The sequence below is a fragment of the Crotalus tigris genome, unplaced genomic scaffold, assembly GCF_016545835.1.
Source record: "Crotalus tigris isolate CLP2741 ecotype Arizona unplaced genomic scaffold, ASM1654583v1 scf7180000017541.2806704, whole genome shotgun sequence".
In the NCBI taxonomy this organism is placed as follows: domain Eukaryota; kingdom Metazoa; phylum Chordata; class Lepidosauria; order Squamata; family Viperidae; genus Crotalus; species Crotalus tigris.
Window position 1 is genome coordinate 2,080,608 of NW_024096462.1, and position 9,191 is coordinate 2,089,798.

Consider the following 9,191-nt stretch of genomic DNA (forward strand, 5'->3'; position numbering starts at 1 on the left):
TTACTTAAAAAGGAAGTTACAGCTTTTTTTTCTGCTCTTTTAAATGATCCATACAATTAGCTACTTAAAAAAAAACCCAGTCATCTGGGCTTTACCTAAACTTTAATCCTTTTTAGCAGAGGAATTAATGGTCTCTGGCCTTAACCTCCTCCAACCTAATATCTTCCAGATGTGTCAAAACTTCGGTTCCCACTATTTGCAGAGAATATGGCAAATGCTGGTTGGGAATTATGGAAGGTGAAGTTCATTTAGAAGACCTCAAGTTGTAAAATAGCGCTATGGTTCTGTTGACACAATATGCTAAAATTAACCATCTACATTTTGAGGCATTGCCCATGTTGTGTGTTTATGATTCAGTGTGTTGTGTGACTCTGAAGAAATTGATTGAGAAAGTCTTGATTATGTATATTTTTTTTTCCTCCATTTAGTCATGTCCAATATTTAAGACCACCTGGACAGGTCCCTGCAGTTTTCTTGGCAATTTTTTTTTCAGAAGTGGTTTGCCTTTGCATCCTTCCTAGGGCTGAGAGAAAGTGACTAGCCCACGGTTACCCAGTTGGCTTCATGCCTAAGCTGGGACTAGAACTCACAGTCCCCAGTTTATAGCCCAATGCTTTAACCATTGCACCCAACTGGCTCTTATGATTATGTTAACTAGGAATAAAAACAAAGGAACACAGTTAGTAAAGAGAAACACCTGTGATTTACTCAATTTATTGTCTAGGTCAATGATGGCGAACCTTTTAGAGACCGAGTGCCCAAACTGCAACCCAAAACTCACTTATTTATTGCTGGGTGCCAGGTGGGCGTGGTTGTGGTGGTCATGGCAGACTGGGTGGGTGTGGCTAAGGTGGGTGTGGTCACCTTGATGTTGCTCGTGGGGAGGGATGCCTGTGGGGGATGGGCAGGGCTGGGGGAGATCCAGGGGGTCTCTGGCAAGTGGGGCGGTGGGCAGGAGGCTCGTCCTGTGGGGTGAGACGAGGCAAGGTGAGGCAGGGCGGGGGTGCCATTGTCACAGGGCAAGGTGAGGCAGGGGTTCAGAGAAGCCGCCTTTGAGCTGACGGCTGGCCGACAGCTGAGGAGGTGATGCAGTGGGTCGTGCCCGGGAAAAGGACAGCATGTGAGGTCAAGAGGGATGGGACGGGGGGGAGGGAAACCAGCCATGTTGGGATGCATCCAACCATGTGGGACCTTGGTGAGTTAGCAGGCGGCTGGTTGAAGAGGGATGGTTGCCATCTCTGGGGCATTGTGCGCATGCCCACAGAGAGGGCTCTGAGTGCCGCCTCTGGCACGCAAGCCGTAGGTTTGCCACCACTGGTCTAGGTGATAAATATGTAATTAATATAGGTAGCAATGAAAATGAAGCATATGATGGCTTCTATGAATACACACACTGGTTTGCATGTATTTACACAATAGTTTAGGTGGATATACACTAATAGCTTTACTTTCTGGAAAACTCAGAGTGCAGTAATCTAATAATAATGATCAAAGCTGTTTTCATGATAGTTGGCTGCATTATGCTTTAGTCCCAAACATATATCTACAATACATTTGGGGCCATCAAGACTTTCAGAACTGAAGCATTTTCAAGGCAAACAATGTACAATGAGATCATTCCCTTTAGCGCTGCCTGAGACTGTCCCTTTAATAGTTGCATGCCAAGCAAATTCAGCAGGCCGGGTTTTCCTTATTTGTAAACAACAAGCAGAATCAAACGCATTAAAGTTTGAGGGGCAGTTATTAAAGATATATTAACCTCTGGGGGCTGATACACATTTATATGTCTCAGTCCAGTTTATTTTTCTCAGGAATCGTTGAGAAGACTAGATTTACTCGTGAGACTTGATGCCACGTATGTTAATATTTGTAAATAAACTCAGATGTTATGAAATACATCTATGCATTAAATGCACTGTAGGCAACACCTGTGATCTTGTTTTTAGAGATAACTGTTATACTGCATTTCAAAGTATCTCACTGCTGTAAACAGAGAGCTGGGAAGCATTTAGGAATACTAAAAGGCGTTTTTTTTTTTTTTTGCATGTAATGTCTGCTGAATTTGGCAACATTTCAAGTCTCTTTTGGGATACCTTACCCCAGTAGTGGGATTCAGCCAGTTTGTACCAGTTCGGCAGAACCAGTAACTAATTTTTTGTTGCCCGGGCCAGAATGGACTTCCGGAAGCGGCATCCACACAGAGAACCAGTTGTTCCCATATTTGAATCCCACCGCTGTCTTACCCCCTTACCCCAAGTGATGGTCTTCTTTTGTTTTACAAAAGTCTCTCTTTTCCAAACCTAGTTAGCCTCTAAGTAATTCATTGTAGTCCAATCTTGTATGCTAAATCAAATATTTCATGTCCTCCCTTTTCCTGCTTTAATGTTTGATTATTTTGTATTTAACTTACTTCACATTTACAAAATAATATTGTAATACAATATTCCACTACAAGTATGGCAGTGATTCTCATTTGATGAATTAAAATACACTACGGAATATGAATATTTTATCTGGAAAATCATTTTAACAGTGGAATGTTCCAAGGCTCCTGGTTGTCATAAGATGGACTTGTTAGAGAAAAATATCTGATTAGATTTACACTGCTGTACTCTTCCTAAATCCCAGGAGAAAGGTATGGCTGTGAGAGTTGGATCACAAGGAAGGCTGAGTGCCGAAGAATTGATGTTTTCAAATTGCCGTGCTAGAGAAGACACTTGAAAGTCCCTTTCAATGCAAAGAGATCAAACCAGTCAACCCTAAAGGAAATCCTGACTGTTCTTTGGAAGCATAGATGCTGAAGCTGAAGCTCAAATTCTTTGGAAGGGAGGACTCATTGGAAAAGACCCTGATGTTGGGAATGATTGAAAGCAAAAGGGGATGGCAGAGGATGAGATAATTAGATAGTGTCATCGATGCAATGAACATGAATTTGGGCAAACTCCAGGAGACGGTGGAGGACAGGGGAGCCTGGCATGCTATGGGCCATGGTGTTGCAAAGAGTCGGACCACAACTTAGTGACTGAACAACAACAACTCTTCCTAAATACTAGAGAGCAAAATACGTTTGTTATTATCTGTAAATAGATAGTATAACGGACATCATCCAAGACAGGTCAGGAACTATCTTAAATTCCCTTAACTTGTACCCATCTTGGCTAGGATTGACTAGGGAGGAGAGATACTCCTTTATGTGTTGTACTGAAAGTAAGCTACATCCTGCCCACTCTTGGAAGAACCTTCCCTGGACCCAGAGGATTTTGCCCATTACAAGTGATGGAACTTGGGCTGTCAATTATCTAGTGAGCCAGATTCAAGGCTCTGATATAGAGATCTAGAACAAGGATAACTGATAGGCCCGCTTTACCTTTACAGACCTAACAGCTGAAATAATGAAGAAAAGAACTACGGTACTGCAAATGCCAAGAAATGTAGAGTGCTATTTTGTGGCTGCTTGTGAATGGACTATCTGCAGAGGTCTATGTACATTAGACTGCTCTTTTTAGAGAGATCTATGAGCTTTTTCTTCCGCCATCTTTTAACCATCTTGATGTTCTCTCTCTTCATTCAAACATTCTCTGTATGACTAGTGAGTGAATGGGTTGTGTTGAATGGTTTGTTTTCCTGTTCCCACTCCTTTTATTTATATTTTACATTGCAAAATCTGCCTTTCAATTCACATGAGCTAAGATTCTCTTAACTGGGTTTAATGAATAAACTATACATTGGCTGAATTCACAGAACAAGCTGAGTGATGAAGGATGGTTTCCAAGACACAATGGATGGATTCACAGTATATGCTTAGCCGAAACCAAATGAACCTTGTTTTAGTTTAATGTGACATGTGACTAGGTCAGTGTATGACACATTCAACTGTCTTGGACTTAGAATGTGGCTTCAGAGCTCTGCTCAGCTGTGAAAATCCCTTAGATTAGTTTGTCTGAGGGATCAAATAGAGATTCTGAAGATAAACAGGACAACTAAGCACCCTAAAGAAACAGTTGGCTATGAATATGATTAATACAAAACGGTGATGAATGAAGGCTAGGAGAATTCAACCAGAACTAGCCTCCAAGAGTCTCTGTTGTTGAACTGCAGAATGATCTCAACAGAGTTTCACTTCTCTGTGTGTGTTTGTTTACTGGGGGCTGTATTCTCCGGAGGAGACAGCAGAGTGTTACCCGGGGTGGTTTCTGTGAGGATAGGCAAGATGTACAAATAATTCATGTACATTTCTGATGTCTATTATTCTTTCATGCTAGGCTTGTGGCCATGCCAGCACATACACAGACACGTCTTTATACTGCTTGAACACTGAGGGGGTGGCTTTGGCTCATGGGGCTTAGAGAATTTCATCTCGTGACTTCCATTAGCACTGTGAGGAGATGTGTGCATACCTTTTCCTTTGTCTGTCTAGCTGAGTCAGCCAATCCCTTACTTTCTAAACTTGGTTGTTTTCTTGTAGATAGTTTGTTATTTGATTAGGGTAAGATCATCTGGGCCTTTTTTTTTTCATTCTGGACCCAAAATCAGCTCTGTTCTTTCTCTCTGTTGGGAGAGATTCTGCTCTCCTCTCAAACTTCTTGAGTCCATCCAAACTTCTTGTTAGACAGCAGAGTAGAGCCACAATGTAATAGCCTTATAATAACCATGTCTAATGCCGCCTCATTGAGCATCATTCTCAAGTGCTTGTTCTAAAGAAAAGAACAAGGAAAGTAACATTGGTTTAGGGACAGCCAAACTGACTAAATAATGAAATTCCCTGATCAAAAAGTTAAGTTATATAAGCTCCATGATTCCACAAAGTTGAAAAAGTGAGTGCCTAATTCCAAGAGAAACTGCTTAATTAAATTTTTTGAAGCTCTGTAATGTACAAATATTCAGGGCCTTCTCAGTGGTAGTAATCTGGATCTGCAATTTCCTTCATTGAAGACTATAAATTCCGTTTCACAAGAAGTGCTTCTTCTTTTTTCCTGCTCTATTAAATTGGGGCTGTGTTAAGATGACAATATTTTAACTTTATGAGTGGAGAAGACCATAATGGGTAGAACTGTGGTACAAAACAAGCAGGCAGGTGGCGCAGCAGTTAGAGTGCAGTACTGCAGGCCACTTTAGCTGACTGTGTTCAGCAGGTCAGCGGTTCAAATCTCACCGGCTCAAGGTTGACTCAGCCTTCCATCCTTCTGAGGTAGGTAAAATGAGGACCCAGATTGTTGGGGGTAATGTAAAATATATATACATTGCTTACTGGTGTACACTGCTTAGAGAGTGCTTGCACTTAAAGCGGTATATAAGTCTCATAAATAAATAAATAAATGTAAGCAGAGCTGAGATTCCCCCCCCCCATCTTTGGGAGAGTTGCTTTGGTTTTTGGAACTTTTAAAACTGTATTAATCTTGTTTTGAGACCTATTAACATTTTTCAGAGGCATCTGAGGAGGAGAACAAAAATGGAGCTGAGGGGCTACTCTTGAACTGTCTAAACACAGATAAGTAATACAAATTAGGGCTGCCAATAAACAAAATCTGGCTTCTATGGATTTAGATGGAGTTAACTAGCATGGAACTTTGATTAAAGTATAACAATTAACTATATCATTAATGTATACATAGCTAACCTTCCCCTGCTCCCCCATGGATACAACAACAAATCAGTCCAGAGTCTCACTGGACAATCTCAAACAATGAAGCTCAAATTATCATATTTTGAATACACAATGTAAAAATCCAGTTTCCTTAAAGAGGGAAAAGTGGAAGGAATGAGAAGAGTACAACCAGAAACAAGGATAGATTAGATTACAGTGGTGATGGCTGCACTTTTGGAAGAACTTAAGGGTAGTTTGGGGGACAGATCTTCCTGGAGAAAAGCTATCTATAGTTTCAGTGGCATCATATAATAATAACAGTAATAATAACAACAACAACAACAACAATAAAGTTGGAAAGGACCTTGGAGGTCATCTAGTCCAACCCCCTGCTCAGGCAGGAAACCGTATACCATTTCAGACAAATGGCTGTCCAGTCTCTTCTTAAAAACTTCCAGTGTTGAAGCATTTACCACTTCTGGAAGCAGGTTGTTCCACTGGTTAATTGTTCTAACTGTCAGGAAGTTTCTCCTTAGTTCTAGGTTGCTTCTCTCCTTGATTAGTTTCCATTCGTTGCTTCTTGTCCTGCCTTCAGGCGCTTTGGAGAATAGCTTGACTCCCTCTTCTTTGTGGCAGCCCCTGAGATATTGGAACACTGCTATCATGTCCCCCCTCGTCCTTGTCTTCACTAAACTAAACATACCCAATTCCAGCAACCGTTCCTTATATGTTTTAGCCTCCATATAATGCATGAGTGATTGATCAATCAATTGATCAATCCTAAAAAGAAGGTTTATGGAGAACTTTTTTTTTCTCATATAGAAGGTCTAGTCTCTAGCATCTTCAATTTAAAAGGAGCAGGAAGGATGTGATGAGAGACATCTATCTGAGATATTGGAGCTTAAAGTGGTCAAATATTAGGGCTCAGCCTACCATTAGCTGAATGAAACACCACAGGAGGTGATGAAAAGGGACACTGTGATTTAAAGGGCAGAAGGTAACACAACCCCTTCTACATTCCCCAAGCTAACTTGCCACTCTCAGAGAAGAATGTTTGCTATTGCCAATGTGGCCTTCTAATTCTGGGTGGGAAAAGAAGCTACTAATTCTTCCCAATTAGCAACCTGCCTTTGACTTCTGCTGGATGCAACAGAAGGGCAAGCATGCAATCTACACTTGCTGAAATTCCCTCTCCTATATAGCTATTCAGGGTACAGTAAAGGATTCTGTATTTTGTCACCCTACTGGAGAGGCATTGACAAGTAGATAGTTTTAATTTAGAGGGACTCTAACAGGACCCGTTTCTTGTTTCTCAGCTGTTGCTGAAGCTGTAACAAGGGTCATGCAAGATATAACTAACAATCTCTCCTGCAATCTTTTTCCCCCACTGTAACCCTGTGAGATAAAGTGGAGTGAGAGACAACAACTTGCTCAAAGTCAAATCATGAGCTTCTGTTTGGTACCAGTTAACAATTACATGTGTACCAAAACAATTTTGTTTTTATACAAATTTTGAAACCATCTCTCCCTGAAAGAGGTCTGCAATATTTCATCCTCATACTGTAGTAAAAGTATGTTTAATATAATTGTATTCACATTTACCTGGATATAAACACTGCTGTGTTTGCGCCCTATTATTTTGTAATACATATCTTAACTTTTGGAGCCCTTACTTAAAATGCAGATATTAGGGGTCTGATTCCAATAGAAATGATAAGGTTTAAATCAAAAAGAGCATGTAAAGGATTGCTTTGATAAGATTTGTATATATCTACCATGTTATATATTTGTTGTTGTCTCTGTACTTCTCAGTATTTTTACTCTTATTTATCCCTCTATTGTAATTCATATTACCAGCTTCCAGAAATCTATAGTTTTGCTTAAATCACTCTTTTAAGAGATCCTTTTAGGGTAATACATGCTTATTTGAATGAGTGAATATCCCTGGACGATTTCTTTATACTGTTTTTTTTTTTTTTTATTAAACACCAAACTGTGAACAACAGAAAAACGAAAACTTCAAAAGTGACATTTTTGAAAAACAAAGTTCCTTAAAGCATCATTTACATTTACGCCAGAACAACAGAAACATCGGAGCCTGTTCTAAAGTAACAATCTCCAAGGCATATTCAGTTAGTTGACAGCACTGATAATATGCCTCAATCTACCCCTTAGAATATCTTGCTTGAGCCAGTTAACAAAGAGCCTTATTTGCATTGCTTTCCTACATTAAAAACAACACTTCAGTTCCAACAAGGCAAATAACATCTATTAGAATATATATAAGAAGGATTTATACTTACAGGACAGGAATGAAGATGTCCTTTTCTTCTTTTCCATGGTTAAAACCTTGCCATTAACTAGCATGCTCATAGTTTTAACAGCCTCTGACTTGGTAAATCTCCAGCATCATAAATTCCTTTTTTTGTTCTCTGGCGCCTCCAGCTCTGCACAGTTTTTTTTTTTTTTTTTTAAATTGTTTTGTTTTGGAAAGCTTACAGATACTATTTCCTTTCTTCAACCCTGTTTGGAGAAATGGAGGAAACGATCTGCTATTTTCAATGCGCATCTCTTTCAGTGAGCATCTTATTAGGGTCTTCTGGAGATGGCGTGATGATGCAGCAGGCTTCTGGTCGTCACTGTTGCCATGACAACCAAGATGTGGTCCCTATGGCAGAATGATGCAAATGCAAAGGTAGGACACACATTTTGTGTAGCGTATGTTATGGGGAGAGGCTACCAGAGACATTTCCATTCATATATGCCTTTTTTTTTTAAAAAAAGTATCAATTTTCAGAACACCATTTTTTTCTGCCATTACCCTATTTTGTGTAGTTTTAGAACATAACACAAAAATTCCTTATAATTTTTTTTAAAAAAATACGATGAACCATCTGTATGTTTACAATGAAAGTATCTAAAATTAAAATCTAAAGATTAGAGGAGAATAATTTTATGCATAATTATTTGGGTATATGTGTCAGACAGTAGTGAGATTTCTCAGTAGTATTAGGTTACAATAATGCAGTTCTACGCATACGTCTCTAATACATTGTGTATGTTTGAAATTAGGTCATTTCCACGCCAATGAAGAACCCATTGTCCATTGGCAAAAATTACTGGTTCATAAATTTGACTGGATTGGATTGCTGACTCCATCTTGGCTGTATAAGCTGCTTAGCACTGAATTGTCTCCCCTCATTAAGAAGCCTGCCATAGTTCCTCCTTACTTTACCTCCCTCTTTAACAGGGTCCTGCCAGTTTAAGAAAGTAAAATTCTTTTACTGTATAGTAATCTGAAAAGAGGTTACTCATTATTCTCATCACGTGCCTTCTATTTAATCCCAGGAAGATATTAAAGACTGAAAGATTGAGTAATTTATACAATAGATTTCTGATTGGTAAGTCTTACCAGAAGTCATTTTTTCGGTCCAGATTTGGGATATTAAGGCAAGGAGAGATGCCAGTTTTTCACCAGATCAGTGCAATTGTATGCAGACAAATAATGTTTATTCCATAAATGTGTTTATGTTTTACACAAACACAAACACATGTTTTAGGTTGCCAACTGTCTCATAGGTGGTTTTTTACAAAAGGCAACTGGACT

General features: G+C 39.5%; 1 protein-coding gene across 1 annotated transcript in view; it reads right to left on the reverse strand.

Annotated features, from left to right (window-relative positions):
- MICAL3 (microtubule associated monooxygenase, calponin and LIM domain containing 3) overlaps positions 1–8,260 on the reverse strand; it is a 217,999-nt gene extending 209,739 nt beyond the window's left edge. The window contains exon 1 of the mRNA XM_039364504.1: positions 7,888–8,260. The gene's annotated coding sequence lies outside the window, so the exon portion shown is untranslated. The remainder of the gene's footprint in view (positions 1–7,887) is intronic.
- Between the last annotated feature and the right edge of the window lie 931 nt (positions 8,261–9,191).